Genomic DNA, 12,414 nt, shown 5'->3' on the forward strand with positions numbered 1-12,414 from the left:
ATTAAGTTTAAGTTTCCCCAAAAGGAAGTACAATGTCAATAGATCTTCCTAAGCAGAAAACAATTTCCAGTATGATTCAGTGCACCTACTTTTGCTGAATTATTTAAGTTATGGCTTCTTTGCTGGATGTATTCTCATCTTTAAAAAATGGTCAATATTACCATTATAATAACCTATATCTAATATTTCTTGGTTCAAAAGAGAAGTCCATAAAGTTGATGTCACTTAGCTTTCTTAATATCTCAGTTCAAAGCCAACCTAGGCAGGAGAATCTGACAAATTCTTACCTCTAATTAAACACCAAAAATCCGGAAGTGGACTTTTGGCTCAAGAAGTAGTATACTAGCTTTTGGGGCAGGTGGGCAGGAAAGACAATTGTTCAGGGACAGAGTGCAGGCTCTGAGTTCAAGCCCCAGAAACAGCACAAACTAAACAAACAAACAAACAAACAAAAAAACCTCACTTATTTCTATGGTACCATCCTTAAAGTACTGGTTTGAAAAGAGGCTCCTTTTGCTGATCATACTCACTGGATCCTGCTTTTGGGAATCCTAATTGATATGGCAAACTCAGGACCAGAATAAAGGAATTGATATCTGACTTTTACAACAAGAGAAACATCTCAGGAGTTAAATATCCATGCATAAGACATTTTAAAACCTCCATGTCTTTTGTTTCTTTGTAGTGGAACATTGAACAACAATGTTATTTCCATTTTTTCTATGTTGGCCTTCAAATGGCATATTGTTTCTTTTGTAATACTCTCAACTAGAAGTCTACAGAAAGTTTTATGAGTAAAGAGCACACTCGAAAAAGTCAGGGACAGAGTTTCCTTCAAGCCTTGGATTATTTTCTTGTACAGTAAAAGGATAGCACAAATTAACTTGAACTTTGTCATTTCTCTATGTTCAATTTCTCTCCTGGGTTCAGTTTCTACTTCCTGTAAAAGTTCCTTCCAATTACTTCAGTAACAATCTATGGTGCTGCTCCAGGCAAAGTGAATGTTTTCTGGCTTCATTGAAATAGCACAAAGACATCTTTGGGCATGAGGTAACACGTGTTTCAAAGAAACTTAGTAACGAGAAAATATGGAATGTACATGGCTTATAAAACATTATCCATGTAGGTATGGACATATAAGACTATGTTAAGTGAAATGAGCCCTAACATAGGGACACAACTTGTTTTTTTCTTTCTTACTATTGTTTTTAATGTATCTAACATATATTATGTGTTTTTTTTTGTTTCTCTTCTATTTTCTTCCTCCATGGTATAACCCGTTTCCACTGTTTGATATCGGTGACCTTGCACATACATTTTTCTAATGTGGGGAGGGGAAGGGAAATAAAATGGTAAAACAAGGATACAGTATGACCTGTTGTAACAATGAGATGAACAACTCACTAATTTGAAAACAAACTTTACAACTTGGGGATAGGAGGGGAGAGTTGGGGTGGTGGGGAGAAAAGGCATGGCAGGGGAAAGACAAAAGAGGAGGTAACAATGCTAGTTAGATAAAGAAGTCATTAACTTACTTATATAGTTCTAACCCTTCTGTCCACCATTTTCACAATAAAAAACATGAAAAAGAAAAATATTATCCTGGAGTACATTAAGTTCAAATTTCCTAAGAGATCTGTAAATAAAGACCAATTTTAGGTGGGAAGAAGGTTCTTAGAAACATTTTTTTCAGTGTTGTGTTGTGCATTATTACCCAAGTGTACATAAGTTAACAGAAGGAGAAACACTAGGAATAGGAGAAAGAGAAGTTCTGTATTTAAGTATAATGGTTCAATACTCTATAGAAGTCTCTGCAAATAAGACAACTTTGAAATAATAAAGCCAAGGCCAGTATGTAGATCTATGGGAGTGACATTGAGAAAGCATTACTACTAAGTGGAACATGAAGGATGAGACCAGTCTCTTTATTCTACTAGCTCTAAATCATGATAGCTAATCATTCAAATTTGTAAAAAGTACAATGGAAGAATAATTCTGGTTCCAAGCAATTCATATATAAGACCATGGACTTAAATGGAAAAAAGGCCATGTCGAGAGAGGAGGAATTATGCTAGCAATGAACTATTGGCAAAGATTACATTTCTTTTTCTTTTCTTTCTTTTTTTTTTGATGGTAGTGGGGCCTGAACTCCGGGCCTGGGCACTGTCCCTCTATTCTTCAGATCAAAACTTTTTCTCTACCTTTGAGCCCCACATCACTTCCAGGTTTCTGGTGGTTAATTAGAGATAAATGCCTCAGAAACTTTCCTTCTCATGCTGGATTTGAACTGCAATCCTCAGATCTCAGCCTCCTAATTAGCTAGGATTATAGGTGTGAACCAGTTGAACCCTGCTTAGGATCACATTTCCAACAGTGTATCCTCAGCATATGTAATGTGTATGTTCATCTATCTTTATATGAACTCGAGTTAAAAATCTGGGAAACAGCTTAGATTTTACAGTGACAAAAATGCTTGTAGTTCAAAAGTTGATACCCCTGGAGAAATAAAACTTAAGAATGTAAAGAAGTTTGGGAAGTCCACTTTACATCTAGCTTGGGCAAAACAGTTTTTGAGACAGTATAATTAACCAGCCAAAAGATGCATTAGAATAATGTCTCAAGTGATGGAATACTAGTTATGAGCAAGATTGCTGAAGAAGAGCTTGAGGATTTTGCATACATATATACATACAAATACTCACATACACACAGATGCACTTATATGTTCAAACACACATATGGAACAACTCTCAGATTCTGTAGACAAGTTAGAAAATATGTCTGGAGTAAAAATAAAATCAAGTAATAATTTTTAATATTAGAAAGTCCTCAAGTGAAATTTCCCCAAAAAACTTGAGAATATTACATAGGTGGGAAAAGAGATAGTAAGAAAATCAAGTCATCATTAATAAAGTGATCGGATCCAGGGAGGAATGAATCAGAGACACCTTCAGGTGCATCTGAAAATGTTCATATCCTGTGTCAAATGTTAGAACATCTTTGAAAATAGTACATAAACAGTTTGAGCCATCACTCTAGTTGAAAATATTAGCGGAGAAGTTCAGAATTGCTAGTCTGTATCTAGATTAAATAAATCAAAAAACTATGGTAGGACAATGTGATACATGACAGGAATTCTAGCACTCATACTAAGACAGGTGATTAGAGAGTGGAATGACATAGTGATACTTTCAGTGGAATAGGTATTATAATTTTGTCACAATAAAACAAACCAAAAATGGAATAAAAAATAAGCCAGAAAGGAATACACATTTGGAAGTTTGGGCTAATTTTGTCAATATATTTTGAGAAGTCAAGTTTTCTATTGAAATGCAACTCATATATAATCCTCAGTTGTGTTTAAATGTCTTCATTACAGAACATTACTAAATGCAAAAGAGCTCAGGATTCCCAACCAAGAACTTGAAAAAGCAACCATCATTCTGTTAGATTCCAATGAAATGATGAAGGATTACAAAATCTTAAGCCTAGAGAAATAGGAAAGTTCATTTACTGTAGGGCTTTGTAGACCTAGCTAAATAAGAATTTAGATTTAAAATAAATATTTTTGTTTGTAATTTAATATTCTATAGGTTATTATGAAATTGTTTTTAAGTAGATAATTTAATTTACAAATTCACAAATGATTCTGGCATTCTATTTGCCTAAAATATTCTTTCAAGTAAGGTATAATTAGAACTTAGTTCACAGTTAATTTCAACAGTTCATAAGTAACATGATAATGTGAATAATCTAGATAAAGTTGACAACAAATTGATGATATTGATTTATAAATTTACCAAAAAAGCAACTTTTTGAGACTTTGATGTAATATGGTATGAAGAGAGTAATTGTGTGACATCTTAACTTCTAGGCTTGGGCACTGTCCCTGAGCATGTTTTTGCTCAAGGCTACTGCTCTACCACTTGAACCTCAGTGCCACTTGTGTCAGGCTTTTCGTGAGCAGTTTATTGGAGGTAAGAATCTAAGGAACCGTCCTTCCTGGGTGGGATTTGAACCAGAGTCTTCAGATCTTAATATTCAGACATTCAGATCTCCTGAATATCTATGATAGATAAAATATATAACTATAAATAATATTTGCAAGTGTTCTGATCTCAAGGATAACACTGGGTGGAAAATGATGCAGCAAAGTTTAGTGTAGTGTTCATTGCACAATACGAAGGGCATCACATTAGCAGAAGTGCACTATTTTTTCACAATAGTTATATGCTTGTCATGTTGTGAATTTAAGGAATTTTAAGGTGCACATTACAAGTTGGAAATTGTTGGTCTAGGATGACTTTATGGTATAAAAACTTGGGATCGACGGTTATAGAAATAATGGCTTACTTTGATGAACAAATGATTACTCTTGAGGAATTAATATAGATACTTCATAGTTTTACCTTCTACCAGACTGTGTATATTTTTTCTGTTGAATTTAAATATGTAACGCCCCACTGAAAACTGCACTTGTTGCAGAATTAAATAAAATGCAAACAGGTACTGTTTTGAATGTCTCTAGTGTGGCATGTTCAGAATTTGAAAATGAGTAGTTAGTACTCATAGGAATGTTGAAGAACACATATACTCTGTCCTCTTATCAATTATTCCGTTTTAAAAGTTAGGAGTTTCAACAGAATTGAACTATTTTTGTTTTAGTATGAGACAATACTAAAACAATATTTTTTTTTCAAAATAATGTCAAGTATATTCTGAAAATATTACATAGTTTGATAATATTAAAGTTGATGAATATCTGATAAAGGGGTAATTAATTCAAATTAGCAGCCAAAAATGTTCATTTCTTAAAAAGGTAATACACATCGAATAATATTTACTATACCAATTCAGTGAAATTATATTTTATACAGCTCATTTTTAATTTAATTTTATTGTCAAGATGATATATAGATGGGATTGCAGTAATTATAAGGTAGTGAATACATAAGTATGTCTCTTTAAATAATAATTATGTAAGTATAAGCGCAACAGAAGGGGACGAGAAGAAAATAACTGACAGCAGATCATTGTCCCAAGATAGAGTAAAAAAGACTTAATCTATAACTTTCAAGTTAAAGAGAGACCAGTAGAATACATCCCATTTAATTTAGGTACATGCAAAATAATTGCTTGGCATTTTCCTACTTTAATGCTCCAAAACCTTTGAAGATTTATAAGAAAAGTTATGTGATTGCCATTGCTTCAACCTGAATACTAACTGTGATGAACTCTTTTTTTTCTCACTTTGCATTTGGAAAATATCCCTAGTTGATGATGATGTGGGTGATTATAGTCAGAGTTATGGGCTTGTTCTTGTACATTTATCTCAGAAGAGGTTAAAGCAGTTCCCCCTCCAAGATATCCACGTACGTTGACTGAATCTGTACTTTGAACACACCCTCACACCTGAGCACATTATTTGAAAATATACTTCAGCATGTCTTGGCACATTCTACTTTGTGCCCTTGTCTTCTTTGCACATTCCTTTTGAGTTCATAGTTGCTCTATTTCTAATTCATCTGTAAAAACTGCTAAGAAAATTGTTCAACTACTACTTCTTCTTTGACATGCCCAGTCTATGTATGAAGGTATATTGTCCATGTTAAGCAATAAGGTAGTGCTCACTGAGAAGAAAAGTTCCATAATATGACCCTGTGTTCACATTAGAGTGTGTAGAATTTAAAGCATTTTAAGACAAACCGTGATATTAGAATTGAAAGGCTCCTTATGGAAATTTTCTGGGAGCTCATTAGTTTTCCCAAGAGAAATATAAATTCCACAAAATCTGGATTAATATTTTTAATGTTACCACTGTGCATGCATCCATATTAAAAATTTGCACAAATAAAGAAACAAAAATAAACTAAACCACAACAGGCAGATTGACTATGTGCTTATAATAAATTATGGAATAGATTTTGGAAGCATTGCAAATTCCTAACCAGTATGAATTAACTTCCTCTCTCCCCACCACTACACACAAATATTTAAGAGTGTGAACAGAATTATTTCAAATAACATACTGTAAATATTACTGCAATATCATGTGTATATCTAAAATTCCCTTGAAAGTAATAGATTCTACATTCTATTGAAATATTAGTTATTTTATTCTAGGAAACTTTTGGAACAATAGATTGTATATCTTTGAAATGAAAAAGGTCAAAAAATAGTAGCATAAAAGTTTTAGAGAAAGTCTGTCTTCAACAATATATATATATATATATATATTATATGAAGAAAGACATATATTTTAGAGATTATTTGTCATCAGAAATATATACATACATCTGAATTTATGTGTAGAACGATGTAAATTATAGTGAAACAAAAATCTTAAAATATAATTAAAATTAAAAAATACATCAAACCAAGTGCCAGTGACTCACGCCTGTAATTTGAGTTATTCTGGGTAATGAGATCTTAGAATTGTGTTCGAAACTAGCCGAGACAGGAAAGTACTTTTTAGGGGCTGGGAAGGTGGCTTAGTGGTAGAGCGCTTGCCTTGCATGCATGAGGCCCTGGGTTCGATTTCTCAGCACCACATAAGCAAAAAGCAAAAAGCTGGAAGTGGCGCTGTGGCTCTAGTGGTCGAGCTCTAACCTTGAGGTGAAGAGCTAAGGGACAGCGCCCAGGCCAGAATTCAGGCCCCACAACAGGACAACCCCCCCCCTCCCCCGCAAAAAAGTACTTGGTAGATTCTTATCTCCATTTAAGCACTAAAAACAGGAGTTACCTCTGTGCCTCAAGTTGTAGAATGCTGGATTTGAGCATAAAAAGGCTGAGGGATAATGCCCAGGCCTGGCAAATAACAACAATAATATATATCACATTAATTTTTTAAAAAAGCACCTTTTAACTGCTGTGAACATTTCTTAGAAACATGAATACATGCTCCTGGAAAATGTTAAGTAAAAACGATAGAATATTTACGCTTATTTTAAAGACATGACTATTTAATTTAAGATATTTAGGTAAGCCGGGTGCTGGTGGCTCACGCCTGTAATCCTAGCTACTCAGGAGGCAGAGATCTGAGGATCGCGGTTCAAAGCCAGCCCGGGCAGGAGAGACCGTGAGACTCCTATCTCCAAAAAACCACCAGAAAACCGGAAGTGGCGCTGTAGCTCAAGTGGTAGAGCGCTCGCCTTGAGCTGAAGAGCTGAGGGACAGCGCTCAGGCCCAGAGTTCAAGCCCCACGACCGACAAAAAAAAAAAAAAAAAAAAAAAAAAAGATATTTAGGTAATGATTAGGAATTAAGAATAATGATAATATATTGGGACTGGTCTTTTATTCTATTTTACTATAGTAATAAAATGATATTTGTAATGATAGTATAAAAATACTCTTGTTTGGTAGTTGAGTTATAATCAGTAATAAACATTTTAAATTGTTTTCCATAGGAAAAAATCATTTTCTTAATGTTATCAATTCTATTGATTTTTTTCTTTTCTTTTTTTCTTTTTTTTCCTTTTCCTCACTTTTTTTAAATTTTATTTTTTATTGTGAACATACTGTACAGAGGGGTTACAATTACATTGGCAAGATAATGAGTACATTTCTTATCAAGCATTGCAGCTTCCTCCTTTGTTTACCCTTCACATCCCTTCCCAGGGTATCAATTCTTTTGTAATGTCAAAACAATTAAAAAAATTACTCCAAGGCTGGTTTGCTCCAAGACTATATTTGTTTTCTTGTTCTAGTTTTTATATGTTGGTAGAAATTAAAATTCCAAAAATTCAATGGATATTGGTATTCAGGAACATCTTCATAGGTACTAATATTGGAGTCTCTTAAGTGGAATTGTTTTATTTCATTTGTTATTTTCACAAATAAATTAAGATGATTATGTATTTTGTTTCTTTTCACTGCTATTGGCTCTTACCTTAAGAATAATTTTTTTCCTAGCAAAGTAGAGAATACAATTGGATTGAGGAAGTAACATATGACTTTCATAGAATGCAGATGCATAGATTTGGGCCTTCTGTTATTTACTAAAAGTTTCTTCCTGAAAAGGTTATCAATGAATTACGAGTGATGCATAATTCCTAGATATTACAGTTATCACATACACTTTTTGATTGAATTATCTCTGTATAAACAAAAAAAAAGGACCAAAAAAACCTCAAAATACACAAAAATCACATCTTTGTTTTAAACACTGTAGTTTACAAAGAATTTTTAGCCAACACTGAAAACATCTTTTTAGGTATTCTGCAATTTGTGTGAAGTATTTTTAACAATAGTTTTCTTTTTTTGCTGACATAAATTCACATCAATATATAATCTCCTTTTATTGTATACATTTTAATGCTTTGGAAGTAAATTGTACAATAATAGGTTTTCTAAGCCTAATTTTCACAAACTTGCATTTCCTCAAATAGAAATGCTGTAAATTTTAGAACAGACATTAAAATAGATATAAAATTCACTTACAGGAATTTGTCCAGCATACATCCTCTATAGTGTGTCATTTTAAATTTGTTTTTAGGGATTATTTCCAGGGTCTCACACATATTATTCAAGTGCACTGTCAATAAACTATATTCCCTGTCCAAACAAGTTTTTTACTTCTCTTTAATACATACAATGAAGTGTAATGGCTGGAGCATATACAATTCTCTTTGACCTTTTAAGGACTTGCAATCTTGCTTGCGAAAATGATCGTAGTATTATACAAATCATTCTCCTATGTAGAGTTTATCATTTTCTCTACAAATGCATTACTATATTTTGTGTCATCTTTTTATATTAGGGTCATACTAGTGAGTTTTCTTTGTCATTTTTCTTAGAAACTAAAGAGGAACTTATTTCATATGCTCCTCTTATTGACTATTAATTTATATATGTTCTTCAAAGAAATATCCTATTTAGGTAAAAATTTACATAGAATTAGAAGATATAAAAATACTTAAGATTCAGTAATATTGTAGCATTAACATTGTAGCATTAACAAATATGTTCCCTGTATCTGTTGGATATGTTTTCACTTCGGTTATAGTATACTTTGAATTATGAAAAGCTATCACTTAATATAATCCAGTTTATTGTTGCTTTTCTTTAGCGACTAATGCTTTCCATGTCAAATTTTTAGAAATCCTTACTGATGCAATGTCATGAAATTTTACATTTATGTTTTATAGGTTTTCACATCTCACATTTAGTTTGATAATCATTTTTTATTTTAAATTTTTGTATAAGGATGGAGGTAGAATGGGTGCCTGAGGCTCATATCTGTAACCCTAATTACTGAGGAGTCTGAGATCTGAGGATCACAGTTTAAAGCCATCCCAGGCCGAAAAGTCCATGAGAATCTTATATCCAATAAACCTCTAGAAAACCAGATCTGGTGCTGTGACTAAAGAGGTAGGGCACTTCTCATTGAGCGGAAGAGCACACAGACAGGGACTAAGCCCAGAGTTCAAGCCCCATGAATGACAAAAATACAAAGCAAAACAAAAAGATTGAGGTAATAGTCTAAGATCATTCTTTAAATCTCGAGAGACAATAGTGTCAATACACCCATTTAAGATTTTATTTTTATTTCATAAAGTCGTAGGATAGTTTTCAAAATCTATTGATCATAAAACTAAGAATTTATTTTGACAAATCTGTTACATTCCTCTATGTATCTGCTCTTAGAGTTGAACTATTTTATCTTCACTACTAAACATGGTAATAAGATTCAAAGCTAGTATGAAGGCTGAAGCTACACCATTTTACAAGATTGTTCTGACTGACCTGTATTCCTTGAATGTACATACGAGTTTATTGAGCAGGTGGACCAATATTCTACAGAGATATCTAGATGTTTGATAGTCACTCATATTTTGTACCTTGGAAAAACACAAGACCCCAGATATTATACATAGAGAAATGTCTTTAGAAAATACTTGAAACAACTAAAATTAGTTTCGGAATGAGTTAAGATTTAGATAATGCTGTATCTGAATGATAACAACTTGAGCTGTACAACAGAGGAGAGTGAGAGGGGAAAGAATGATGGACCACATAGGAGCTATATGTCATTTCTATTGTGTTTCAAAAAAATAGAAAGACCTCAGAGAAAAGAAGGAGAAAAGTAAAGTGTCCTGAGTCAAGTTTCTTTTTAATCCATCGAATAGTTTGGACCAAAGACAGTGAAAAATGGGAAAAAATAAAGTAGAAAATAAAGCACTATATATACCTATTACAATGTAAGGAAATTTAATAGGAATATGATAATAAATTCCCAAATAAATAAGAGAAAGAATAGCTAAACTCTAAAGGGAAAAACAATGAAGATAGAAAAGAAGCAAAGTAAAACCTTTATCAATAACAAACACAAGAGATTGGAAGCGGAAAGGCAGTGGGAATATTCTAAATAACAATAAAAATTGCTAGAGTGGATAGAATATGGATCACATTTTATCATATATAATTTTGAAAAAACATACTAGGAATGAAAGTTTCAAAGTCATGATTTAAAACACTATTTGGATTATAACTAGGCAGTATAGCCCAGTGGTAAAACATTGGCCTAGCATGTGTGAAGCAATGGTGTGATCTCCCAAACATTACAAAGTACACACAAAGAACACACACACAAAAACCACATAAACACACACATACACACCACATACCCACATTTGGAATATTGATATTATCATATTAAACGGAGGAAATTATCACAAATAGTAAAAGTATGTTAATATATGAAATCTTAATATTGCTTGTACAATTTTAAAGTTTACTAGAAATAAAATAATCACAATATACTTGGATTTTAATAGATTAAGTAAATTGAAAATTAATAGAAGACATGAGAATCTTTGCAAATAAGGTTAAATAATAAACATTGTGAAACATGTGTCCTTTTATTTTGACAAATGAGTGATATTACTGGTGTTTTAACTCAAGATTTAGAATATGATAGCGAGATGCCCTATATAACATTAGCAATGGCTATATCTCTAATCATTTCATTCTGAATAGTTTTATAATAAGGTCACAGAGTTTCTCAGTATCTCTCGAATTTCAAACCCTATTTACACTTCCCACCATAGCTAGAAAATGGATGCCACAAATCACAATGCCGAGCTCAAATTTTTTTTTTAATTCAAGAAAAAATATTTCCAAAAAGTGGCCAAGTAATGAAGCCTTTCTTAATAAAGTATGTGCTTCTTGAAAATACAGTAAGGATTTGTTACCTGGACAAATATGTTTATAACTATAAAAAAATAAATTTATTTAAAATCATAGCCATATACAAATTAAGAAAACAATTTTTAAATAGTCACATGTTAAATATTATAAAAGCAAAATACATGTGTTTGAATAATTTACATGTGTAAAATCATGCAAAAATAAATTAACTAATCCTACAACTCTGAAAAAAATGAATTAGCCTAAAAAACAAAAGAAATTATGTAAGCCAAAAATTTGAAATTTAGAAAATAAAATGAAGTGTACTCTTTAGTTGACTTAATTAAGTTTAAACCCTCTGTATATCGATTTTATAATAAAAATGCATTAACAAAGAAAGCAAAAGTACCCATGGATCAATAGCAATAGCAAAAGCATCAGTAGTCCTTCTTTTGAGTGAGCTAAAAAATCGATGGAAGAGATAAGAATGTTCCTTCCCTATGAAATGTACTCATTACTTTACCTTATTTATATAACTGTAACCCCTGTGCACATTACCATTAAAATAATATTAAATTGAAATGAAAAATAAACCAAGTGATATACCAATTAAGAATTCTTAGAGTCCATTGGTTAAAAACGTTGTAAAAACCTGCCCTAAATGCCCAAGGAATATACTTTGATGATACTATTTAAATACTTCAACTTCAGCAGAAAAGCAAAATTTTAAAAACTGTTACAAAGTAAAGTAATAAATCAGAATATATTACTATTAATATTAATCATAAGATGAATTTATAGTGGTAGTCAAATATGTAAGAAATGATGCAATTTGCCATTAATTTGCAATTAATAAGTGAGAAAGAATTTTTTAGGTCTTTTTAAATTATCATAAGATTAATGAAGGAACTGTTCTGTCACATCATATGATAATCAGATGAAGCTGATATTATAGCAAAGAACAGATTGTATTAAGTTTTTGAATGTTCATGTATATACTTATTTTGGTTGTGGGAACTTGTGGGTGTTTCAAATTCGGGTAAAGTTTTCTTGCTAGGCAGGCGTCATATCAGTGGTTAATTTTAGGAGAGGGGTTTCCTTTCCACAAGAACATGCACCTGATCTGTCCTTTTAGCCTTCTCATCATCAATGGCATCCGAGATGAACACCAACTTGTCCAGACTGCTACCTTCACTGGCCTGGATCCACAATCCATCTAATCGTAGTAACTAGATAGTGAAGGATGTTGGAAATGATCCAATGCACCAAGCTATAGATTGAGAAGG

The sequence above is a fragment of the Dipodomys merriami genome, unplaced genomic scaffold (assembly GCF_024711535.1).
Source record: "Dipodomys merriami isolate MVZ:Mamm:240054 unplaced genomic scaffold, mDipMer1.0.p SCAF_288, whole genome shotgun sequence".
Taxonomy (NCBI): domain Eukaryota; kingdom Metazoa; phylum Chordata; class Mammalia; order Rodentia; family Heteromyidae; genus Dipodomys; species Dipodomys merriami.